This window comes from Passer domesticus, chromosome 13 (genome assembly GCF_036417665.1).
Source record: "Passer domesticus isolate bPasDom1 chromosome 13, bPasDom1.hap1, whole genome shotgun sequence".
In the NCBI taxonomy this organism is placed as follows: domain Eukaryota; kingdom Metazoa; phylum Chordata; class Aves; order Passeriformes; family Passeridae; genus Passer; species Passer domesticus.
Genome location: NC_087486.1, coordinates 911,023 through 937,279, shown reverse-complemented (window position 1 = coordinate 937,279; position 26,257 = coordinate 911,023). Strand labels below are relative to the sequence as shown.

Below are 26,257 nucleotides of genomic sequence, written 5' to 3'. Positions count from 1 at the left end.
GCCTCGCTTGCCGGCGCTGAAGCTGCGGCTCGTTCCGCTCACCGCAGCACCGTCACCCCCGTGTCCGTCCCCTGCGCCCGGCACCTGGGCGAACCCGCGAGCGCAGCCCCCCAGCGATGTGTGCGCAGCCCCCGCGGTTATCTCATGGCTCTCCTCCTCTGGGGAGCTGGGGCAGAGCCGCAGGTTCCCCGCACCCCCGGCGCCAGCGGCCGCTCCCGTTTCACGGACGTGAAACACTGCTCTCACCCCGCAGCTCTGCCCGGGCTCAGCTTTTTGGGGAGCCTCTCCCAGGCAGCTCCTGGGCCCGGGCTTCCCACCCGTCCTTGGCAAAGGAGAGCCCGGGGCCGTGCCCAGCGCTGGACGCCCCTCGGTGCCTCAGTTTCCCCGGCACGGGCGGCCTCCGCTCCCGGCCGGCGCGGAGGCGGCGCAGGTGGGGCCGCGGTCCCCCGGGAGCCTCCCAGCCAGGTTGCTTTCCTGAAAACGTATTAATGATGTATTTTAATATCTGTGAGGAGTCATCTGCAGAGCACAAACCGAGGCCCCGCTCATTTCCTGCCGTATTTATGGCGTGTGGATTTCAAAGCTTGCACAACGCTGAACAAAACGCCGTTGTTTATTTATTTAGTGCTAATACAAACAATGTATGTTACCGCAGATACAAAACCAGGGAGGTTCCTTTCTCCGGGAAGGATTTCTCCCTCCAAGAGCTGTGCTCTGAGCCTGATCATTCTCTTAGGTGTGTTTGTCTCGAGGGCAGCCGCGTTTCCGAGTGGGAGCCGTGCTATGGGTCACGGGCAAATGCAATTTCGCAAGGAAAGGACAGAAGATGGAGACTCCCTGAAGAACAGCTTTTCCAGAAGGCTGCGTAAAATCTTACTGGCCTTCAAATCCATCAGCTGGCTGCTTTTGAAAATAAATAGGAGGTGGTTGGTGAAAGTGTTGCTTTGTTGCTGGTTGTGTTCTTTGCAGTGAAGTACTGCTGGAAGGACAGGCAGGCAGAGAAATTCGATGTCTGTGATTTTGGAAATTGGAAAATAAAGAGATAATGGAAGAAAATGTGATTTTAAAAAAGCTTGTATAGAAGAAAAGATGAAAAATATAATCGTGCTGGAAACCAGCCCAAAGCTGAGAGACTCAAATTTCTGCGCACAAAAATTCTCTGATCCCATCATTTCACAACACTGGCACAGGACAAATTCTGCACCTTGATTTGAGTGCTGCCGGTGTTCTGTAACGTGGCAGCAGTGGGAGAGTCAAGCCCCTCAGAACTGAAGGCTTTTATCTCTGAATGCGAGTTCTGCGCTCCGGGGCTGCGGGCACAATACCCGGGGGAAGTTCTTTGTTGCAGAGCGCTGAGCATCTCCCTGCGAGCCCCGGCCCCTGCAGGGCTGCTCTGTGCTGGCTGCGGCTGCAAGCCCACAGCCCTGCCCTCCTGGGACCCCCCGGCAATAAAACTGGAGAGAGGAAACAAAAATGATTATCCAGGTGTGAAGGAGTGAGGAGGAAATGGGGTCTGGCTGTGCGGTTCTCGGGAGAGAAAACGGGGAATATTGCTGGTAGGGCTGGGGATGGATGAAGCCTTTTCAGGCAGAGAATTATGAGATTGTAAATCTTGGAGCTAATTTACCTCTTCCTTAAGACCTATTGAAAACATGATTTGACTAATTCTCCCCTATGGACAAAGGTGTTTCTTGCTAGATCTTAGCCTGGTTGCTACGCTCAGGCACGCAAGGCTTTGGGTTTGGAGTTGTGTGTGGGTGTGGAACTGTGTGTGGGTGTGGAACTGTGTGTGGGTGTGGAATTGTGTGTGGGTTCCTCCAAGCTGCTGTTTCCCTTGGTACCAGCGGGCTCTGCTCTGGCTCAGGCCCCAGAGCTGGGGATCAGTGAGGTGAAAGCCCGGATGAGGGTGGTGGATGCTCTGCACTCTGGAGATTCCTGGCTCCTCTGGAGTCCCTCTGCAAGCAGGGGGAGCTGGAGATGCCTGTGCTGCTGCGCTGGGCTGGGCAGGGCAGGGGTGGTGTGTCCCCACCTCTGCTGATGCTCTGTCTGCTCCCCAGATCTCCTCTGCTGCTGTGGAAAGCAGGTTGTACCTGTGGGGAGGAGACTCCTTGTCGGGAGGGCTCTGCAGTGCCAGGGAGGAGCTTTGTGTTATCTTTGCGGGATTCTGGAGGCTTGAAGGGAAATTCCTTATCCCAGGACATGTGATAAGTTTATACACGTTGGCAGTGCTGCTGATACTGAACTCTGCACTCCTTCCTCGTGCAGGAAATTAATTGCTCGCTCATTTCATGCCCGTTTAAGCCCTGAAATGGCTGCAGATTTTCCATCGTGATTTCTTCTCTGGGATGAATGGAGGTGCTGCCACACTTGCTTTGCCTCTGAAGTCCTCTAGTTCGGTTCTTGTGCATGCTGGGAGCAGCCTGGCAGAGCTGGGTGTGTGTGAGCGCGGGCACTCACCGCCTGCCGGGCTCCCTCGCAGCAGCTCGCTCTGGAGCGTGGTTCTCCAGCTCTGCTCTGCTGTGTGGGCTGGCAGGGCTCCAGGCAGGGCGTGTGTGTCTTGGCCCAAAGCTGGCGGTTTAAGGAAATGCATGGTTCCTAATCTGCCATCAGAAAAAAGCAAATATGCAGGCAATTTAGGAAAGTGAAAGTGCAACCCCCTGGGGAACGCGTAACTCGGGCTTCAGAGGCTCTGAGCGTGGAGCCGTGTTCTGCCTTCAATCCTGGCCCACTTGGCTTTCTGCTGGCTTGAAGCTGGATCAAGAGCAGATGTGTGGACTTTATCTGCTGAGGTTTTCGTGCTCCTCCAAATCCTTTCTGGCTGGCGTCGGAGCCTGGCGGTAACAGGGCTGAGGAAGGAGCTCCTTCCCTCCTCAGCTGATCCTGCCTCTGGAATTTTCTGATTTGCTGGCAGTGGGTGCAGGTGACTGTGGAGGAGGTGGTTTGTAACCTTGGCCTGGCCTCTCAGAACCAAAGGATGCCCACATGGGGGGTTTTGCCATCTCTTGGTGGTGGAAGGAAAAGAACCTTTTCCTTCTCATTATTTACTTCACCATTGTCATGCATGTAATAAGGATAGAAACTGTAGATTAACTTTTCTTATTAAAAATGAAAACTGAGAATTTCAGATCTTATCACCTCTTAGAAAGAATTGATAAAACCTGGGGAATGGAACACTTCTCTTTTAATCCACTGGCACAATGTGCCCCTTGCATGGAAATGCATTGCTCTAAAACCCATCTGGGGCAGCATCCCACGTTCCTGATTTGCCTGATGCTTGTGATGCCTCCAGCCACAGGCAGAGTGGGAAGGATGAGTCCTGCTGATAAGTCCTGGTGGATTGTGCCAGATATTTGTCATACATAAGGCAGAGAAATTGTTTGGATGTTGCTATAGGAATTCTCCTCCCCTTGTGCACTGCAACCAGCAGTTACTGTGCTGCTCTGTCACGGAGATGAGCGACAGGGGGTTGGTGTGGAATCACAGAGTGTCGGGAAAACAGCGGGGTCGTGGCTCTTGGGCACAGCCTGGAATGGGAAGGAGGTGCCAAACAGAAAGCAGGTGCCACAGAAGAGGTGCCAGCCAGGAGCCAGCAGTGCCTGCCCAGCTGTGGAGGCGCTGCTGCAGCTCTCACGGGGCTGAACGTGAGCTTGGCAGAACCTGGGAGGATGGGAGCTGGTGGAGCTGGTGGAGCCTGTGGTTCCCTGGGAGACACCACCTCCCAGAGCTTCCCTCTGGATCACAGCCTCTGTGGGAAGGAGGAGAGGAGCCTGGTGGTGTAACCAGGAGGGGATGGATGGATGGAGATGGATGGATGGATGGATGGATGGATGATGGATGATGGATGGATGGATGATGGATGGATGGATGATGGATGGATGGATTGATGGATGGATGGATGGGTGGATGGATGGATGGATGATGGATGGATGGATGGATGATGGATGGATGGATGATGGATGGATGGATGGGTGGATGGATGATGGATGGATGATGGATGGATGGATGATGGATGATGGATGGATGGATGGATGATGGATGGATGGATGATGGATGATGGATGGATGGATGGATGGATGATGGATGGATGGATGATGGATGGATGGATGGATGGATGGATGATGGATGGATGATGGATGGATGGATGGATGGATAGATGATGGATGGATTGATGATGGATGGATGATGGATGGATGGATGGATCGATGGATGGATGGGTGGGTGGATGGATGGATGGATGATGGATGGATGATGGATGGATGGATGGATGGATGATGGATGGATGGATGGATGGATGATGGATGGATGGATGGATGATGGATGGATGGATGGATGGATGGATGGATGGATGGATGATGGATGGATGGATGATGGATGGATGGATGATGGATGATGGATGGATGGATGATGGATGGATGGATGGATGATGGATGGATGGATAGATGATGGATGGATGATGGATGGATGGATGATGGATGGATGGATGATGGATGGATGGATGATGGATGGATGATGGATGGATGATGGATGGATGATGGATGGATGATGGATGGATGGATGGATAGATGATGGATGGATGATGGATGGATGGATGGATGGATGAGGGATGGATGGGTGTCACCTGACTGGATTTGTGTGGGTGGCAGGCAGTGCTGGGCTCATCCGCGCAGGGACACTCAGGAAGTGTCCCCAGCTGTATCTGGCTGCCTTGAGGTGCCCTGGCACGCAGCAGGGGCCTCTCCCTGGCAGCCAGGCCCCTGGCACGTCCCCTCCTGTTATGAAATCACCTCATAAACTCTGCAAACTGCCCTGGGGGTGACTAAGAGTCCTTATCTGTGTTCCCAGTGAAGCTCTCAGCCCTGCGTCTGCGGCACACATGAAAGGTCTGGGCTTCCTCCTCTCTTATCAGGCACCTGTTGTTGTATCCAGACATTACTCACATCCTTGGAGTCACATCTTGTTTTGCATAATTAACACCAACTGCTTCGTTTCCTTCCTTCCCTTGCAGTTCTGCTCTGTGGCCTTACCTGGCTGTGGAGCCTGCAGGGTTATTTTGGGTTTTAACACAAGCAGTGGAAATTCGGGAGCACCAGCTGGGGGAAGAGAGAAGATTTTAGTCAGGTAGAAGGGAAGATCTTCAGTCTTGAACTGGTGCTGCAGCCGCGGGCTGTGGTGGGGAATTCTGTGCCAATTCCTCATGAGTGGGATAAAAAATCCTGAAGCAAACCTAAAGAGAAATCTATGCAGCAAATTTGGAAAATGGCAAAGCACAGAATCCTGGAAGGGTTTGGGTGGGGAGGAACTTTAAAGCTCATCTCATTCCACCCCTGCCATGGCAGGGACACCTTCCACTGTCCCAGGCTGCTCCAAGCCCTGTCCAACCTGGCCTGGGACATAAAAAGTATGTAAGGGTTTTTTTGAGGGCTTGGGTGTTATACTTGTTTATTTTTTACAATTATATCTGACTTACCTCGTAGCTTTAATTCCACCTGAATGCCCCATCTTTTGTTCTTTTTGGAGTTCTGCTGCTTTGAAGACGTTTTCTGGCTAATGTTTGCAGTGTGCTGGCTGTGTCATCATCTCTCAGTGCAGCAGAGCAATTTGCCATTCACTGGCATGAAAAATTCCACTGAAATAAATACAAATTCTGAAGCTGGGACCTGACCAGGCTTGGGATTTTGGGCTGGCTGCCCTGCAGAGCTGTGCTTTGCACAGGTAGAGCTCCCCAGGCAGAGGGAGAGCAGCTCCAGCCTGGCTGTGATGGGTGAGGAGGGCTCTGAGGCTGCTGGGATCCCTCCAGAGCAGTGCTCAGTATCAGTCTGAGATAAGGATTGTCCCTTCACAGGCTCCAGGTGTGACACTGCACCTGCTGCTCCATCTTCTTGGAAGGGCTTCTTTTCCACCCTGCAGGACTCAGCCACTTGATGGTATTTCGGGGAGGGAAACGTTTCACCTGGTTTTGATTGACTCAAGCATCTCAAGGACCATAAATTTCTGAATATTTATTTACGGTTCAGGTCAATAGTCTCCAGAAACACAATTCTGCTTACAAACGAAATTCCTGGGCTGCATTCCCAGGCGTTCCCATGTGACTCGAGCATTTTTAGCAACAAAGTGAACAAATGCAAACATATTTTCAGGGCAGGGGGAGCGTGGCTATGCACATTCTCCCCGAGAGCCCGGGAGCTCTCCCCAGGTGCCCTGGGGGTGACAAGGCTCAGGTCCCTGTGGAGCTTCCCTGCCTGGGGACCCTGGCCCTGGGTGGGGCAGGTGGTCCTGGCAGGGCACAGCCCCTCCCTGCCTGTCTGCAGCACCTGGGAATTGTCTTTCCTACGGACTTCTAGGCTCAGGAGGGGTGGATATCTGCTCTTTAAATGCCAGGGAAGAAGTGACGGCTCAGGGCTCTCAGCAGCTTCACCTGTGAGTAGGAAATGGATTTTCACAGGGAGGAAATGGTGCTCCCCGGCCCACAAAGCAACTTTGTGCAAAGTCCTGCCCTCAAAAGTCGTGCTGGCCATGCAGCAGTGCTTCACGGGTCTTTTGGTGTCTGTATTGCTGCAGCAGGTCAGGCTGAGCCTGAAAAATCCGAGTTTTGGGATTGCTCTCACTTCCCAGTCCGTGGCCAGAGCTACAAATTATTGACAGCAGCCTGAAGAAATGCTGCATCCACGCCTGAAACCCTCGCAATACCCAGCTACATTTTGGTCAGAAAGCCCTCAAATTCCTTCCTAAAAAGCCACATAACTTTTCACTGCATGACGTAATTAATGAACAGCAAAGCAAACACTTAAATATCAACTGATCTTTTGCACATATACTGAAGTGACCAAAGGCAGACAGAAAATCCATCTTTATTTTGGCAGGAATAAGGTCTGTATCTTCCACCTGAGACAGACAGGGATACTGATGAGTAACAGCCATGCTGTATTAATGTATCAGCATAAAAGCTCAAATAAATTACTGTTATATTCCTGTTTTAACTTCTTCTGTAGAACTGAACTTTCCCCAAAACCAAATTACATCAAAATAATCTCAGAGGTCTCTTCAATTAGATAATCTAGTCAGCTTTCAAACATTTTTTGTGTCCAATTAGTTTTGGTTTGCTGGGAAGATGTGGGGGCTGTTCTTTAAAGAGAGCTGAAGCCCTGCAATGCCAGTGGATAAATCCCTGGAGCTGAGGGAGCTTTGATCACCAAGGCACTGCCAGTGTCTTTTTCCTCTTGCATTTCTGGCCTGAAGTTTATGAAACTTGGAGCAAAAAAGCACAGGTTTAATCCCAGTGTAGCTGCTGCAGTAGCTAAAGGTGTTCCTGTGGAGTAATTCCTGTATTTCTGAGGTTAGGGTTTCAAATGTGAGGACTCCCTGAGAAGATGTCTGTGGGCTGTGCTGGGGGGGAACAATTGCCTTGGGGTTTTTGTACTGTAAAATCACTCTGGATCGTAGCTCTGTGCTGGCTCCCCAGGATGGGGGGTGATTAATTAACTGCATATTTTGACCAGAGCTCCTCTGGGCCCTGTGGCATTGATCTGGTTTGTGTGGCTCCTGTCTCCAGCCCCACGGCATCATTTTTGACTGGCTTTGGTTTTTGGGGGATCTGTAACACACATCACAATGGAAATGCTGAAATCTGGCGTTCCACTCATGATTTATAACTGCTAAAATAAACTGCAAGGGAGAATATTCCTCCAAGTTAAATTCCCCTCAGGAAAGTGCCATTCCTTGAGGAGCTGGTGTGAGTTTGTGCCGGGCTGAGGGTTGGGGTGAATGTCCCAGGGGGTTGGTGGTGCCTGTGGGGCCCTGCTGGAGCTGCTGGGGGGCTTGCACCTCACCCCAGCTGCACGTGGGCGAGGGGGGTCTGACTGTCCCTGCAAAATCAGCTCTGATGCCCCTGGTTTTCCATCCCTCGTGTTTACTCCTCCACAGGGTACAGCAAAATCAACCCAACCCTTCCCTCTTTGAAGTATCACTGGGTATTACAGAGTCACATAATTGTATATAATTACCACATTCTAACACTTAAATATTTTCCTGACTAATTTCCTCCTGTCCCTGCTTTGAAAATACCCAGATTATATCCATTAAAAATTTACAGACTGGAAAATATGCGATTTGAAAGGAAATTTTTTTTTTTTTTTTGCACTTAAACCCCACTTTTCTTTGTGGCCTTAACAGAATTGTTGCCTTTGACAGAATTACTGGGGTTTCGTGTTCTGTTGTGGTTTAGTTTTTTCTTTAAAAGCCCCCCAGCCCACAGCCCCTCATGCTGTATATCAGGATGTTATGACAGCTCTGCTGGGCCGAGTCCAGCACTCGATGCTCTGTCAAAATACCCATCATTTCCTGTAGTTTTGCCTAATTAATGGTCCAGTAATGTGGAAACTTAGAAGAGCACCAGAAGGAAAAGTAAATGTTAAATGATTTGCCTTTAATGGATCTCAGAAGCTTTTCTATTTTTTTTTTTTTCATTTTCTTTGTTCCTCATGAGGTCTTTTTTGGGCACCTTCCTCCTCTCTGCCGTTCCTGGTTCCCTTCAGAGTTTTCTTCCTTCCTGTGAGCGGGGGATTTATCAGTGTCAGGGGCTGGCACACAAGGGACACTCAGCACCTGTGAGGGGATGCATTTCCTCAGCACCCTAATTAGCCCTGGCTGCTGATGAACAAAAGCAGATAGTGCTTGAAATGAATGTGACTCATTCCAGTTCGGCTGATAGCACCCTTTTGTTCCTGTCCCTCCTTAGCTTCCTGGCCTTTGAATACCCAGAGAGTTTGGGGAAGGCATCTCCAGAGCCTCCTGTTCCTCCAGGGGAGGGGAGGGAGGTGGGGCTGGGTGCTGGGAACAGGTGGAAAGGTGGGCACGGAATGACAAACAAGGGAATTCCCCCTGACAGAGGGCAGGGCTAGATAGGATACAGGGAAAAAATCCCTCCCTGGGAGGGTGGCAGGCCCTGGCACAGGGTACCAGAGCAGCTGGGGCTGCCCCTGGATCCCTGGCAGTGCCAAGGCCAGGCTGGATGGGGCTGGGAGCACCTGGGACAGTGGGACATGTCCCTGCCATGGCAGGGGTGGCACTGGATGAGATTTCAGGTCCTCTCCACCCCAAACCAGTCTGGGATTGTCTTTCATTTATCTCAGAATGGGCAGTGAGTAAAGCTCAGACAATGAGCAGGACCTCACTGATTTAGGAAAGCTCTGAGCAGCCCCAGGGGTTCCTCACCTGGGCACTCTGCAGAGCCCAGGGGAGCCTTGCAGCCCGGGGTGAAGGGCACCAGCTCTGCCAGGACTGGGAGGATGCTGGGCTGATCCTGTTTTACGGTGTTTTGGTTCGCTGAAAAATATTTTGTTGTGAGGAACTCCAGATGGACGTGAATGTTCTCAGGGGTGGAGGGAACAAGTGGAGGGAGAAAGTTAGTCATCGTCCTGGCAGGCGAGAGCCAGCGAGGACAAGCACTGGATGATGCACAGGGCAAAAATAGCCCAAGTTCCAAATGGAATGGGATGTGACGGCCGAGTTCCTCCGAGGGAAAACACTCCCCAGTCCTCGGGCACGTCCTGGCTGGTGTTTGGTGCAGAGCAGTGCAGGGCTCTGCTCATCTGGGGGACAAATGGGAAAACCAGGGAGGAGAAACTGGTGTGAATTATTGGTCTGGAATTTTGGGAATTTTGAGATTTATATTTCAGCCCAGTCTAAGACTCCACTTTTTCAGCTCTAAAACAAAGCCCTCGGTCCATCTAATGGATGGGAACTTCCCAAGACCATCAAGTTATGTCCAATGTCCCTTGAAAGGGTTAATGTTACAAGGCAAAAGTTATTTGTACTAATTTTGACCTGTTTATTTTGGTTTTGTGAATTTCTTTTCATTAAAGCATGTGTTGAAAGAGACTGGAGATTTCACCTCAAAACTTGTCTCAGTTATCGAAGTAATTAGAACCAGAATGAATACAGTTTGGAAATGACCCTGAATTTTCATAATCAAATCAAATCTTGGTCCCCAGAATTGTCAGGAATGTTAAATTCTTATAGCTGATCTGCAAATTGATATCCCTGACAGGAGCTTGGCAGCCAGAGGGGCAGGGAACCCTCAAATTTTTTTGTCCTATCTCAACAAGTTCAGTGATATGAGTAGTGAAATTATGTGGATTTGTCCTACTTGTTTGACCCTGGGAGTGTTTTAGGCAGGAGGCCCTGGTCCAGCTCTGTGGGCTCTTCTGGGCTTGGAAGCTCCAAAGGGAAAGATTTTGCTGTCTTCAGAAATTTTAGGGAGATTAGTGGAATTTTAGGTAGAGCATGGAACAACAGGTTGAACGGAACTCCCACCTCAGTCCACTTTTCCTTATTCCCCATCCCAGGCACTTTACTGCTCCAGCCACATTTTTTTCTTAAAAACATTCCTTAGAGGGTGTCATGTGTCCCTTTTCTGTCCCAGGCTCTCTTATGAAGCCTGGAGCAGCTTCAGCACCTTTGACAGGTCAGCTCTGCTTTGTCCAGCAGAAAGCAGTGAGATTGTTTAAGGACAGCCTTGGGGAGGGGCTGCGGCTGTGCCCGTGCCGTGCTGTGTCTCTGGGAGTGGTGGGGTGTCCTTCCCTGCTCCCGTTTCCTTGTCTTGCTGCTTCCCAGCAGGAATGGTTTGATGTCAGGGCAGCGGGATCCCCAGGGAGCCCCGTGCCTGTGGGGTGTTTGTGATCGCGGCTTCTCCCTCCCCAAGCTTTTTGTGCCTCAGGGCTCGGATTGACTGCTCCAGTGGAACACTGTGTATCTCCAGTGGAAGTGTTTTTGTTTTCAAAGGCAGGCAGCACATTGTGGACACATGGAAGTGTGTGGCTTTCAAAAAACCAGCCGCTATTTGTGGATGCTTGAAGAGCCGGCGTCGGCCAGTTTGGGGTATTTTTAGCAGCAGAGACTGGACCATTGATATGGAGGGATTAAGGTTTGGTGATCTGGAGGCTGGAGATTTCAATTTCAGGTGTTGTCATTTGTTCCTTGGCGATGGAAAAGCCCTGGGCTATTAAACTCCTGTCTCTGCAGCCCTGGAATAGCAAGTTAAAGCATCCCTGGAGAAATGAGGATCTGATGCCACTCAGACAGGCTCCAGCTATTGCATGGCAAGCTGACCCTAAGCTTGATCTTAGCCCAAAACAAAGTCCAGTCCTAGTCTTTGGCCCTGTCAGTCACTTGTGAGTTATGACAGGGAACCCTTGAGGTTGAAAATCTGTCTAATGAAACATACTTTCATTAGAATGAAGCAATATTATTAAGATATTATGGCTTAAAAGAGAATCTGTGCCAGCAGTTTCTTCATCTGCTTCTCTTTGGAGGACAAGCTCACCCTCCTAATTACTGTGTTCCTGTTCTTAGGCATACGAGTAGTGAGAGCATGACAATAGCCTGGGATTTAATGTATGCACAGGTAAAATGAATCCATAATTTTCAGGAGAGCGGTGAACGAGTATCAGAAGCTGAGGAGGGAATTTCCTACGTGCTGCTGACTCTGCTTGCAGGAGGACGTGTTGGTCCTGGGCGAGCTGCTGTGTGTGACAATGGGATCCCTGGACAAACAGTGCTGCCTTCTCCACACACACAAAAAAAAAAGCACCAAGGAATTTTTAGCACGTTGTCATGCAGCACTCTCTGTTTCCTGGCTTCCACATTCAAGCTGTGTAATAATATTTATATACAAATGCTGACTGTGATTTTCCACCCCGGAAAAAGGAGATGTCATTTAAAAGTGCCGTGTGTGATGTAAAGCAGAGATTTGACTCGCGGCCTTGCATATGGTGTGGGCGTGGATTTTAATTGTTTGAAAAGAGATCATTTCAAAAAATGTAAGAGTCTTGCTGCAAAAGCACATTCTCCTGGAGCAAAGGTCATTTTGCTCTTTAGAAGTTGCTTTTGGAAGGGAGCAGAGGGTTCTGCTCTTGCCTTTCCTCCTTCCTACCTTTGGAAACATCCTGGAGAGCAGAGGTCTCTCACTGTGGGGCTGAAGCAGCTCCCAGACCTTGCTCAAGGTGGGATCCAGCTCCAGGGGATCTGCAGCTGTGGCTGGATGTGCACTGGCACATGGAGGCTGGTTTCCCCATGAAGATCCACCCTGGTTTCCCCTGAAGATCCACCCTGGTTTCCCCATGAAGATCCACGCTGGTTTCCCCTGAAGATCCACGCTGGTTTCCCCTGAAGATCCACCCTGGTTTCCCCATGAAGATCCACGCTGGTTTCCCCTGAAGATCCACGCTGGTTTCCCCTGAAGATCCACCCTGGTTTCCCCATGAAGATCCACCCTGGTTTCCCCTGAAGATCCACGCTGGTTTCCCCTGAAGATCCACGCTGGTTTCCCCTGAAGATCCACGCTGGTTTCCCCTGAAGATCCACCCTGGTTTCCCCATGAAGATCCACGCTGGTTTCCCCATGAAGATCCACGCTGGTTTCCCCTGAAGATCCACGCTGGTTTCCCCATGAAGATCCACGCTGGTTTCCCCTGAAGATCCACGCTGGTTTCCCCTGAAGATCCACGCTGGTTTCCCCATGAAGATCCACGCTGGTTCCCCCATGAAGATCCACACTGGTTTCCCCTGAAGATCCACGCTGGTTTCCCCTGAAGATCCACGCTGGTTTCCCCATGAAGATCCACACTGGTTTCCCCTGAAGATCCACGCTGATTTCCCCATGAAGATCCACGCTGGTTCCCCCATGAAGATCCATGCTGGTTTCCCCTGAAGATCCACCCTGGTTTCCCCATGAAGAAAGATCCACGCTGGTTTCCCCATGAAGATCCACGCTGGTTTCCCCTGAAGATCCACGCTGGTTCCCCATGAAGATCCACGCTGGTTTCCCCATGAAGATCCACGCTGGTTTCCCCTGAAGATCCATGCTGGTTTCCCCTGAAGATCCACGCTGGTTTCCCCTGAAGATCCATGCTGGTTTCCCCTGAAGATCCACGCTGGTTTCCCCTGAAGATCCACACTGTTCCATGTCCCCGGAACCGACGCCCGTGTCCTGGTTTTCCTGAGTCAATGCTCACACTCAGCCTCTTCACTTTTCTGGAGCTGGGATTTGTAAACAGTTCCAAGACAAAATCCCTGCCTTTTGGCTCCAGCCAAGGAAACTGTTCTGATATCTTGCCAGTTGCCAGCACATTTCTAATCCTGGTGTCCTGGGGCCCTGGTTTGCATGTTGAAGTCTCTGTTCCTACCAGGCTCTTGGTGGACTGAACACACAAATAATAATGACTTGCTGAGCTGGGATGTGTTTGCTCATCTTCTGATCCACGCTTGACCAAAGAAGGTTGGATCATGGCTTTGTTTTATCCTGCTACAGTGACAGAATCCAGATGTAAGGATCCTAAATCTTCAGTGGTCCTGGTTTTCTCCTTCACAAACCCTTTGAAAGCAGGGCTGTCACTCTGGCTGTGCAGCTCCTGGTCTGGCAGGGTCCCCACCTCTCTGACTCTGTGATCATGGGGCCATTGGGCTACAGGTGCATTTCTAGATAATCTCAACAACAAACCAGAGGGGTCCAGAGAAGAATAAGGTATGGAATAAACAATAGGTGGCATAAAACTCATCTGCCAGCATGTCATGAGAGACTCTCACAGCAAAGATGCTGCAGCTGAAGTTTGGTTGGCAATTGTTGTATTACATTTTGCAGGTTGCTTGATCCTGATTCCTTTTGAATGGCATTTCTGGAAGAAAAAACATAAATATTTTTATGTGCTAAGTTCAACAGAGATTAAGGGAAGTACTGCTCTGGATCCACATCCCAGAAATGCTCCTCAGGAGAGTCAGGGCACTTGGTGTCGGGTTGGGTTGTGCTGTCAGCAGGGTCTGTCACAGCAGAGCCAGGCCTGCCCAGGAGAGGTCCGGGGCTTTGCCCAGGCTGGGAACTCCTGGGAGGCTCTGTTCTGTGGATGTTGTTCCCGTGGGGATGCTGTCCCATGATCTCTGTTCCTGCAGCCTGTCCCATGGGCTGTGTTCCTGTGGGATCCTGTTCCCTGAGCTGTGTTCCTGTGGGATCCTGTCCCCTGAGCTGTGTTCCTGTGGGATCCTGTCCCCTGAGCTGTGTTCCTGTGGGATCCTGTCCCATGATCTCTGTTCCTGTGGGATCCTGTCCCCTGAGCTGTGTTCCTGTGGGATCCTGTCCCATGATCTCTGTTCCTGTGGGATCCTGTCCCCTGAGCTGTGTTCCTGTGGGATCCTGTCCCATGATCTCTGTTCCTGTGGGATCCTGTCCCCTGAGCTGTGTTCCTGTACTGAGTTACACAGAACTTTCTCCAGGTGCCCACATGAGGGATTTATCCACTTCCAGCTGGAATGAGCTTTATCTTGAGGTGGTGTTTTTTGCTGCAGCAGCTGCCAGGGAAGGGGATCCTGGCTCTGCACAGGCAGAGTGACACAGCTTTAAACCCCTGGGCTGGAAAGGACAGTGAGAGCCAGCACTTCCTCCCCTAAAGCATTCAAAAGCAGTTTTAAATCGGATTAGGATTTAACAATCACTTCATGGTTTACTCACTGCAGGGAGGATCAAAGCCCAGGGAGGACTCTTCAGCTGTTTGCTTTTCCTTTATGTAGAAACTTCACCATGGCTGCCCTTAAACCCCCACTAAATACAATAAAACAACTCCCTTCTCAGAAAAGCAAATTACTTAACCACAGCCTAAAATAAGGTGTTCATTATCTGGTGACACTTTTTTTTCTCTATTTGCTGTTTTACTAAGCTCCCATTCTGAGGCAGTGCAGGAAGCAGGTCTGCATTCCCAGCTCCAGCTGGACTGATCCTGGGAGATCCCAAAGCTGCAATATGGATTTACCTTGACGTGCTGTGTCACCACAGTGCCTGGGCAAAAAAAGGTTCAGCATTTACTCTGTGGAATAGTGGTGGGGTGTCTCAGGGACTGCTGCAGTGCTGCACACATGCTGTGGGAATTTTCCTTGCAATTTGGTGGAAATGTTTTTAAAATCCAAGAGGTCTGTGTACATTTTCCTGCTCAAGATGACCAGAGGTTCATCCTGCTGGGAGAGGCTCAGAGACCTAAGAAGCAAGGTTTAAAAAACAGTGGTAATGGGAGAGGGGAAAATAATTTTGTGGCTGAAACAGAGCACGTGTCTGTCCCTGGCTTCTTCCTATTGTGCTAATACAGATTTGTCTGAAAGTGGCACAGCTGTAGAGGTGGCACCTGGGGACTTTGATTAGTGGTGGCTTAATGGTTGCACTCAGTCTGGGAGGCCTTTCCCACCCCAAGGGCTCCATGGTCCTGGGGCAGCTCAGAGCTGCACCCTGGGGTGCTGAGCCAGAGATGCCCAGGATCTGTCTGGAGGCTAATGCCTCTTTTCTCCTCCCCATGTAATGTGGTTTAGCTCAGAAAGGGAACTAAATGCAGGATGAGGATTAAACTGTGTAAGCCTGATGGATGTTTTGTAGGTGATGCTTTGCAGAAAATCATTACTTTGAAATGTTGGAATGGAAAAGAACATTTTTCAGGCTTTTCAGACATAACATGTTTTGGAGAAGAAGCTTGGAACAGATGTACCCATAGTTTATTCCATTTATCATATTAAAAATAAAGAAAAGACAATTTCAGCTCATTTACTGCTTTATTAGTTCAAACAAACAGCTTTTCTAATCAATGTGTATGGCAAGCACAATGCTTTCATAATTGGCAGTGGTGGCTCCAAAATGAATGGTTCTGTCCTTGTTTGTGGTCTGTAACAAGTCACAGTTAATACGTTGGTCGAATCCAGCCTTTTCTCATGTTCATTTCTGCACAGGAAAAATTATAACCTTAATTTTAAATTTTAAAACATTTGAGGGTTGATTTTTTCCCCCCATCCTTTTGAGAAAGTGCAGTTGGAAATGAGGAGAGCTGCACAGGAACAGTCCCAAGGAGAATGGCTCAGCTGTGTCTAGGGGAGTCTTTTGCTCTTATTTATCTGGAGGTATTTATTGATTTTACCTTCCTTTGCAAAAATACTGATTTAATTTATGAGGTGATAGAAGAGGCTGGGAGAATAATTTTACTTATAAGAGAGCAGAATTGTCCAACTAATTGCCCAGGAAAAAGAGAAAAGATCTGCTGATCTACCCCTGCAGATGTTTCTCATCTGGAATACAGACCAATTCCAGACATTTATTTTTTTGATTACTGTTTATTTTGATGCTTTATTACATGGTCATTGCCAGGAAGGAAATGGTGCTCAGAAATCCAGCAAGATATTTTTTCTGCTTTGGTACTATTTATTCAGTAACAATTTGGGGTTTAACCCCTTTCTCCCCCTTTTCTCTGTCTGATTGTGAGCCATCCTTCACTGGGAACAGCAAAGCACGCTGGTGCTGGGCTGAGCCCCGTCAGGGCTGGTTTTAAACTCCCTGAAATTTTATAGAGACATTAATGCTCATTTCCAGATTGTAACTAATAAGAACCTGTTGGCTTTTTTTGCCACCTAGTGCTTCTGTCCCTGCATTACTGTGGAGGGCTGTGTGTGTGAGGAGTGAGGAGCCCTGTGGTGCTGCAGCTCCCCGGCCAAACGAGTCTTGGTTTGTCACAGCAGCTTCCTTGCACGAGTGGAACAAGCTCCAGCCTTCCCTGGTTTGCTCGAGAGCCTCAAAGGCTGTGGAAAACCTTCTGTGTGCAGAGTGGGAGGAAACAGGGAGCACCTCCTGCTTCTGCTCTGGCTCTGAACCTGGCGATCCTCCTCCTGGCAGGTGCTGAGCTTGCTGATGCTTTGTGAGTTTGACAGGATGGTGCATGCTCCCACTGTGGACAGAGCTTCAGGTCTGAAGGCTGGGCAGACAGAGCACCTCTGTCCTCTGGGCTGGCAGCAGCGATGCTCCAACACCCCTAAGCCGTGCTTCCATGTGATTAAAAATGGCTGGAAAATTAAATATATGCAAAGCCAACAATCCCACGGCACTTTATTTCTTCAGATTTCTCCTGTAGCTGTTGGTGTGCCAACTCTGCCTCAGGCACTTGCACTTACACCCACAGGTACATGTGATTTGTAATTTAAGGTGATGCTGTGCATTGTAGCTGGAAATGGGCTGGCCCTGGATCCAAACTGGGTGTTTGCAAGAGCCCCAGTCGGGTTTGGGGCTGTGCTCATGCTGAGGATGTGCAGCCCCTCCTCTGCCTGTGCAGGCTGTGCCTTGAGCAAACCCCGGAGCACAATGGGGCCGTTCTGCTCCAAACGGGAGCAGGAAGGGGGGCGGATTAGGAAATATTTTATATTAGGGATTTTCTTTCCACCGAGCCATGTCACACTCAAGTCCCACCATTGCTTTATGGTTGGTTTATGGTCTGCGAGGAGCAGACCTGCTGCTGTCCGTCTGTCCCTGTGTCTGTCCGTGTGTCCCAGGCAGGGCCCTGCTCACACTGGGGTCACCGGGGCAGTGCTCGGCAAGGCTCTGCAGTGCCATGGCTGTGGGCACAGCAGCACTGACAGGCTCCTGCAGTGGGTGATATATTGCCCTTCGGTTCCTGGTGATGGCATCCAGACCTCCCAACCTTTCATAATCCACAAATGGAAAAGTGGCACTTAAAATGAATTTATTCAGGTGGGAGCGCTGTAAAACATGAAAATAAGGCTTTTGACTTGCTGCACCTACACTCGAGTGTCAATGAAAAGCTTTTTATTTGGTTTTAGAGCCAGACTTGCAGAAGTCAATGTGCCTTGTGGTCTGGCCCTGTGTGTTACGGGAGCCAGACTGGAACAGGGCATGGACAGCGAGGAAGGGATTGGGAGCAAAGCTGCCCAGTGAAGGACCAGCAAACCTTTGAGCATCTTGGAGGGCAGAGTGTGCCTGGGGAAGGCTGAAAATGGGAGGCGAGAGATGAGCGAGACAAAACCCCAAACGAGATTCCTTTGGGATCAATAAGCCAGTCTTTACTCGCATGCCATAGTTTGTGTCCTGCTTTGTGCAGTGGGATCTCCTGGTGCTCCCTGCTGGGCAGCACGGGAGCAAATCCTGCCCCTCTGTTCAGCCCCAGGGGCTGTGAGGGAGCAGGGAATGGTGGTGGAGGAGCAGCAGCGAGCAGGCGCCGCTCGCCTTTGGCCACTTATTTGATTTGCCACTGTCCTCAAACACAAGGTCATTTACAGCCTGCCGGGGCTGCCAGACGAGGAAGTTACCTTGCGAAGGAAGGAACCAGCCCATGCTGTCTAAATATTGTCAATTGTGTGCTGAATGGAGGCCACAGCCTGAGGAACCTCAATAGTAGCTCTTTGTGTCCCCGGCTGCCTCCTGCCAGAGCACTTTCCATAATTAGGAGTAAAACATATTTACATTCCTGCCGTGCTCGGTGCCGGCACACACCTGTACGTGTGTGGGTGTTCATGGATGGGGTGCAAGCATTTATATTCCTGTGCTTTCGGAGTGAGCATTCCTGCCTGGAGTCGTGGGAATGGCGCAGCAGCCAATGGAGGTAACCGGGATGTGTGGGACAGTCAGGGGTTGTAGTGGTGAGAGGAGAAGAAATCCAATGGATTCCCCCCGTGCCAAGCAGGAGCATAATCCCCATATAGAGAGATACTGTATTTTGTCTGAATCGCAAGGTCTGGCCTGAATGCTCCCTTTTAAAATTCATTGACGTTTGCATGGAAACCAGAAAAATGGGCTTAAGTCAAGAATGCAATAACCTCACTCAAAACTGCTCTCCATGGCAGGCGCTCATCCGCTTCCAGCCGTTCTGCTCGCGGGAAGACAAACGGAGGGGTGCAATCCTGGGCATGGCTGCATGGGAGCGGGCTCAGAACACGCTGGGAGATGCACAACAGCTTTTCCAGGCACGTTTCTCCCCCTCCCTCCACGATAAATCGCAGCCAGACATTGATTAGTTCAGTTTGGGGGGGAAAAAAGAGTTGTGCAGGACAACTGGATACTTGAGCAGAGAGATTCCTGAGCCGAGGCCAAGGGAGAGCAGGGGGTCACGTGGCGCTGGCACCACGCCTGCTTCCAGCTGCTGGGGTTCATTAGGAGACAGCCAAAACACATTAATTAGTCTTCTAACATAACTGTCCTGTGCAGGCAGTGCTGTGGCTTCCACAGGGGCAGAGGAGACGGTCTGTGCGTTGTGAGAGTGGTGGAACCTCCGTGTCAACCCCTGCCTGAGGCTTCCAGCAGACCCTTGGGTGGTGGGGTCATGCTGGGGAGACCAGGGCGGAGGAGGCAGCCTGCTTTAGGTTTGGGCTGTCCCAAAGTTCAGTGTGCCTTCAGAGCCAGGTTCTGTGCAGGAGGTTTCAGCCAGGTGGGGATCGGTGTCCTCTCCCAAGAACAGGTGACAGGACAGAAAGAAATTACCTCAAGTTGCAGCAGGGGAGGTTTGGGTTGGACATTGGGGGAAATTGCTTCCCTGAAAGAAGAGTGGGGTCCCCATCCCCAGAGGGATTTAACAGCCGTGTGCATGTGCCACTTGGGGACATGGGTTAGAGGTGGCATTGGCAGTGCTGGGGAACACTCGGACTCGATGACCTTAGAGGGCTTTTCCAACCTGAAGAATTCTGTGATTTCTTCCATGATTTTATTTCCATATGAAGCCTCCTCTGACAGATGTCCCCAAGAGTGATTTCAGACAAACACCCTGAAATGGCTACCTTGGTGCTCCTCTTGCAGGGCACTCAGAAGAGACACCCACAAACGTACCCAGGCAATCCCTGCTCCTGTTGCAAAACCACGTGTAAAAATTCTGCAGAAATCCAAGGAAAAAGTCGTGCTCAGTCTAATCATGAGTTTACCTTTCCCCCAGAAGCTTTCTGAGCTTTCAGGCTCTTAATGGAAAGACCAGTGCTCACACTTGGAGGGCAGGCTGGAAAGTTTGCGTGGGCCTGTGTGTGTGCCAGGGAGTCAATTTTTGTCCGTCAGAATCCTCTTTCCATTATGCTTTTGTCAGACTTTGCCTCTGTAAAGGGAAATTTGGACTTTCCATGTCAAAGCCCTCTGCAAATGTTACCCAAGACCTCTCATCAGCGCTGTAGTTTGTACAGGAGCACATCCCAGTGCTTGCCCAGGAGTGGGGAAGGCAGTTCTAACACGCCTGCCCTTTGAGGGAAATGTCTGTTATTTGGGATTTTTCATTCTTTCCTCCCTCAGCGTTCAGCATTTCGGATGCAGGCTCATGCTCCTGCTCTCTTTAACAGTCTGTTTTTCCTCTAACCACTTCCAGCTCCAAAACCTCTCCACATCTTCTCCATGTAAATACACTTCACTTGCCCAGAGCAGGCTGGGGAGACAGTGGTGACCTTCAGCTGGGAGCAAAGCATTTCAGTTTGACCTACTTTGCTGCAGAGTGGGTTTGGCCGTGGCAGGGCAGCTCTCTGCTCCCTGCCCTCCTCTTGGGGAAGGTCCTTGGGGACATGTCCTGTGTGAGTGGGACAGCAGGGCTTAAGGAGATGTGAGCTTCAGGCCCTGAGCTGAGGGGATGTTTGTGTTGCTGGGTTTCTTCCTAGAGCCAGCTTTTATATTTGCAGCTTCAGATGTTTGATTGTGCCTTTGAAACATCTGCCACAGGTCAGTAACACAAAATGCCCATCACAAAATACTTGTTTTTCATTCACTGCCCCTTTTTTTTCTCTTTGCTTGCTTTCCTCACGGCTGGTTGTGTGAAGGGAGAAGCTGCAGGAGGAGTCAGGCTGCTGTGCCTCTTCCCAAGGCTCCTTGGCTGCACCAAGAAAAGCCATGGTTGCTTTGTCAGGTCTCCCTTATGCTCTGTAAGAATTTCTGGGCAATGCCAGTGCAGCTGTGGCTTTGCCTGGGTGGCACAGGTTGCCCAGAGAAGCTGTGGCTGCCCCATCCCTGGAGTGACCTGGGCTAGTGGAAGGTGTCCTGCTCACTAGGATTACTCAGCTCTTCAGATGTTGCCATTTTCTGCAGTACTGGTTTCTCAGGAGGACTGTGGGGTGTCCCCTCTGGAAGGACAATTGTCTTTTGTTAGGGGACATGTGTCTTTAAAACCAAGTTCTCTCCTTATCTCAAGCTTAAAGTGCAAAATTCCCAGGTTGGAAGCAAGTTAAAATTTCCTGTTCCAGCTGCATCTGCATTCAGTCTTGGAAGCAGACACTTGGCTGCAATTCTAAAAATAATAAAAAAAAAAAGAATATAAATTGATATTGCAGGTAAGAAGGAGCAACTGAGGAAAAGATCCTTTCAGAAGCACTTCAAGCAGTTTTCAGGATAATTTTCACTTATTTCTGAATAATTCCTACCACTGCTCACCCAATAAAAATAACAAACCCAAACTCAACCCCACGTCCCTGCTGATAAACACCATGGACTTGCTCGTAGCTTATCTAATGCCTGAACATCTGTTTCTCCCTAGCTGAGAGGTTCCCTTGGATGAGTTAACGCAATTCCCTATGCAAAGGTTAAACAAAGTTGAGAGGCTCCAAGCAGTGGCTTTGTGCCACGGGGCCTGTGCTGCACAAACAGCTCCGCTGTGAAATGTCCCATCCTGGCTCAGGAAGAAGCTCAGGAGGGGAAAAGAGCGACCCAGCCTCAGCCTGGGCTGCAGCAGGGCTGGACTCCATGGTCTGAGAGGGCTTTTCCAGCCTCAGTGAGCCTGGCATTCTGAGTTTCTAGATGTGGAAAGGGTGCTTGGAGTGTGCACTCTCCCTGGGTGTGAAGAGCTGCTGGTGGGGCTGAGCTCTGCACCTGCTTCCCCTGCCTGGGCTGTGCCCTCAGCTCCCCGTGGGATGGGCTTGGGAGATGAAGGCCTGCTCTTAGTGGTTGGTGTGCACAGGATTATTTAAATTTTTGATCATTTAACAGGATTATTCACATTTTTGATTATTTAATACTGTTTTGTCCTGGACAGCAGGACCTTTTATGGCTGGACAGCTGGAGGTGGGGATGGCTGCAGGGTGATGGCAGCACCGACTCCTGGAGCTGCTGGGCAGAGCTGAGCTCTGGGGGTTGAGTGCCAGAGCTGCTTCAAGTGACACGGACACAGCTCTTCATCCATCCATCCATCCATCCATCCATCCATCCATCCATCATCCATCCATCATCCATCCATCCATCCATCCATCATCCATCCATCCATCATCCATCCATCCATCCATCCATCCATCCATCCATCCATCCATCCATCCATCATCCATCCATCCATCATCCATCCATCCATCATCCATCATCCATCCATCCATCCATCCATCCATCCATCCATCCATCCATCATCCATCCATCATCCATCCATCATCCATCCATCCATCCATCCATCCATCCATCCATCATCCATCCATCCATCCATCCATCCATCCATCCATCCATCCATCCATCCATCCATCATCCATCATCCATCCATCATCCATCCATCCATCCATCCATCCATCCATCCATCCATCATCCATCCATCCATCCATCCATCATCCATCCATCCATCCATCCATCCATCCATCCATCCATGTATCATCCATTCATCCATCATCCATCCATCATCCATCCATCATCCATCCATCCATCCATCCATCCATCCATCCATCCATCCATCCATCCATCCCTCATCCATCCATCATCCATCCATCCATCATCCATCCATCCATCCATCATCCATCCATCCATCCATCCATCCATCCATCCATCCATCCATCATCCATCCATCATCCATCCATCCATCCATCCATCCATCCATCCATCATCCATCCATCCATCATCCATCCATCCATCCATCCATCCATCCATCCATCCATCCATCCATCATCCATCCATCCATCCATCCATCCATCCATCCATCCATCCATCCATCATCCATCCATCATCCATCCATCCATCTCACAGGGATGTCACCCAGGCACGGGGGATGTCACATGGCTGTAGCCTGGTGGTGGCACCAGGGTGGTTTGGGATGAGGGACCCCAGCTGCTGCCCCTCTCCTCCATCCCCCGGCAGGGCAGGCTGGCTGTAAGCACAGCAGGTCCCTGCAGCCCAGGACCCACGCTGGGGCTGTGCCCGTGCCCAGGAGCTGCTCCCAAGCTCCACATCCACACTTGTACTCCTGTGCCCTTCCCTTGTGTCTCGGCTCTCAGCTCCTCTGGCTGCACATCCTGCGGGGCTGCACTTCACAGCCGAGCAGGAGCATCAAAGAGGAGATCCTGAATAAAGCTCCACTTTATGACATCTCTTCAAAGTGCCTTTTTAGGAGTTCAAAGGACATGAGGGAAGGAGGGGATCAAAATCAAAGGAAGATTGGGGGGAGGGAAATTAAAGCCTCAGAGGAACTTTATGGCAAGTTTTCTGTAACACTTTCAATGCCAAAATCACAAGTGTTCCCAGCACTGACTCTCCCCTGACCATCAGATCTCCTGTTTACCTGCCCTGGTTTCAGGGCAGCCCAGCAGCTCTGGGTAGCTTCAGCCCCACACACAGACACAGGGCACCCACAATTTCACATTTCATTCTTTTTTTTTTTTTGTAAGAACAAAACTTGCCATTCTGCTCCTTCAGGCCAAGGGGGAGATGGTTGTTCTGAACTGCCTGGAAGTCCTGGGGCTGACAGCAGAGATCACCTTCAATGAAAATATTTTTTTTTGCTTCCAGGAAATGTATTTTGCTTTTCTCTTCCTGTCTTCTACTGCAGGACCATAATTTTATCCATGTCTGGGAAATTTCCATTACTGCTGGGGAAAGGGGCTTGTCCTCCTGAGTGAAGACTGGGATCTGACTTGAAGCAAGCCAAGAGAAGCAAAGCCTCTGTGTGAACATCACAGGTAACATCCACAGCCTTTGCTTTGCAGGGAAGAAACACTAATCAGTGAGGTATAAAGTGCTTAATATTCGCTTAGCTCCCATAATTTTATCTGTTTCCTGTCTGTTTTTAAACAGAATAGAAGAAAAAAGTGATGTACAAAACAAGGGAAAGAAATCAGGCTGGATTCAACTCAGGATCCAGCCCTTTATAATGCTGGGCTGAGGTGAGCACATCCTGCTGAGGGGAGCACAGTGAGGCAGGGATGAAGCTGGTAAGGACTGAGGTGCACACCAGGCTTTCCCAGGCTGTGTTACAAATTGGGGAGCTTTCAGACTTGTGTCTTTAAATGGAAAGACTGAGAAAACAAATTAATTATCTGAGAAGATGAAGTGGTGGTGGTGGAGGGAGGGAAGGCTCAGCTCAGAGGAGCTGTGGACTTTCCTTGGGGCTCCTTGAGCTGTGGCTCCAGTTTGGTGCTCCCATGTTGAAACCATCAGTTAACAAATGCATTTCCTCCACAGGGGGGACTCTTTCTTCATCCCACTGCTTTTCCAGACTCCCCACTGTGTGTTCCTGCAGGAATTCTCCTGCCCAGGTGAGCTCACCTGCACCAAGTGCTTTTCCCACGAGTGCTTTCCAGGACTGCTGCTCAGAGAATGGCACAAAGCTGCTGCTGAGCTCCCTTCTCATTAATTTATTCTCCTTTTTTCATATACTGAACTACACACCTTGCACTCTGTGCTCTGCTTCAGGTGGGCACCCAAAATAGTCTGGAGTGGTGCAGATATGGAGATAAAACTCAGTGTGTGCTGGACTGTGGTGGAGCTCTGGTGCTGTGCCGTGTGGGTGGTGGTCTGGAGAACAACTACTGCCAAAAAAACAAATTAAATTGCTTGTTTTTCACCCAGAGAGGTCCCAGTTTCACTAATGATCGCTGCAAAGGACACCTCAAGGTGAAAATCAGTGTTTAATATACCTCAGCAAAAAGATAGTTTCATTCACTGGTAACTGGAAGGGGGAATTTAAGTCATGTGGAGTAATTAATCAGATTGGAACTTGCCTCGAGACTGGGGCTAGGGCCTGTAAGGTTTGTTTACAAGAGGGGATTTGCATCAAGGAGAGACCCCTTAATGCAGGCTCTTTACATTAATTGGTTTGGGGCTGCCCTGCCTCAATGAACAGATGGCTTTATTTCCCTCTGGGTGCTCCAGCCCACGTGGGGGATTTCCTCTCCAAGCACGTGTGGGCACTGGGGACAGGCACTCCGAGTCCCATCCCGTGCTGTGCCAGGCTGGCAGTGCCTGGGGGGCAGGAGCACCAGGGGCTCCCCAGCCCCAGGCTGCTTGCTCAGCATCCCAAAACAGCTCTGTTGTTACAGGATGTGCAGTGTCCAGGAGGCTCCTAATGTGCTCCCATGGGAGCTGGGAGCCTGCTGATTTCCATCCAGCTCACCCAGGAACAGAGAGGGCTGGATTGAGCTCCCCTCTTGATCTGACCTGGATGGGCAGCAGGGCCACGGCTGAGCTGGGAATGCTCCTGGGGTGGAGATGGGAATCTGGGAATGCTCCTGGGAATGGGCTGGGAATGTTCCTGGAGCTGGGCTGGGAATGCTCCTGGGGCAAAGCTGGGAATGCTCCTGAGAATGGGCTGGGGCTGGGCTGGGAATGCTCCTGGGGCCAGGCTGGGAATGCTCCTGAGAATGGGCTGGGGCAGAGCTGTGAATGCTCTTGGGGCAGAGCTGGGAATGCTCCTGGGGCCAGGCTGGGAATGCTCCTGGGGCAGAGCTGGGAATGCTCCTGGGGCTGGCTTGGGAATGGGCTGGGAATACTCCTGGTCCTGGGTGTTGTTCTGCTGGGGGAAGAGCAGTGACTCAGCAGGGCTGAAGGCGTCCCTGGGTGATGGCTGGGGCTGTAGCACAGGGAACACAGAGCTGTTTGCTCCTGGAGCATCTCCGTGCCCTCCTCTGGGCTCACTCCAGCAGCTCCAGGTCCCTCCTGGGCTGGGGGCCCCAGGGCTGGACACGGTGCTCCAGGTGAGCCTCACCAGGGAGGAGCAGAGGGAGCATCCCCTCCCTCACCTGTGCCCACCCTTCTTTTGGGGCTGGCTTTCAGGTAAGGAAGGCTTGCTGCTCCAGGGCAGCACCGTGGGGCTACAGCAAAGCTGGAGGTGGAGGAGATCAGGTGGGCTGCAGCATGGCCTGGGTTCCAGGTCTGTGCCAGGTCTTTATTTCATTTTTGTCAGTGTTGCTAAGGGATGATTCCCCCTGGAAGCTGCAGGACCCACAGAGATGCAAACTGGCTGAGGAGGGAGGGAGGCTCCCTGAAACCCAAAGGGAAATGGAAATCTGTTTGGGAATCCTCAGCCAGCTGCACACAGGCACTCCCAGAAAACCAGTGCTGGGCACAGGATATGGCCATTTCCCAGGAAGGTCCTGGAGCGTGGCACCTCCTGGCACTCTTTGCAGTGTCCTTTCCTAATGAAACTGTGTTTTTGTGCTTTTCATAGGCTGCAAATGGTTATGCACATTCCTAAATATTTTCCTACTTCCCTTTTCGGATGTCTAACATTATGTATTATTTTCTGATACTTACCTAACCC

At 50.5% G+C, this 26,257-nt stretch overlaps 1 long non-coding RNA gene across 3 annotated transcripts in view; it reads left to right on the top strand.

Annotated features, from left to right (window-relative positions):
• The window catches only part of LOC135279905 (uncharacterized), a 57,193-nt gene that overhangs the window by 400 nt on the left and 30,536 nt on the right, over nucleotides 1-26,257 (top strand). For all 3 annotated transcript variants that reach the window (XR_010347052.1, XR_010347051.1, XR_010347053.1), the window contains exons 2-4: nucleotides 23,549-23,678; nucleotides 23,794-23,882; nucleotides 24,181-24,254. This is a non-coding gene — a long non-coding RNA (uncharacterized LOC135279905). The remainder of the gene's footprint in view (nucleotides 1-23,548; nucleotides 23,679-23,793; nucleotides 23,883-24,180; nucleotides 24,255-26,257) is intronic.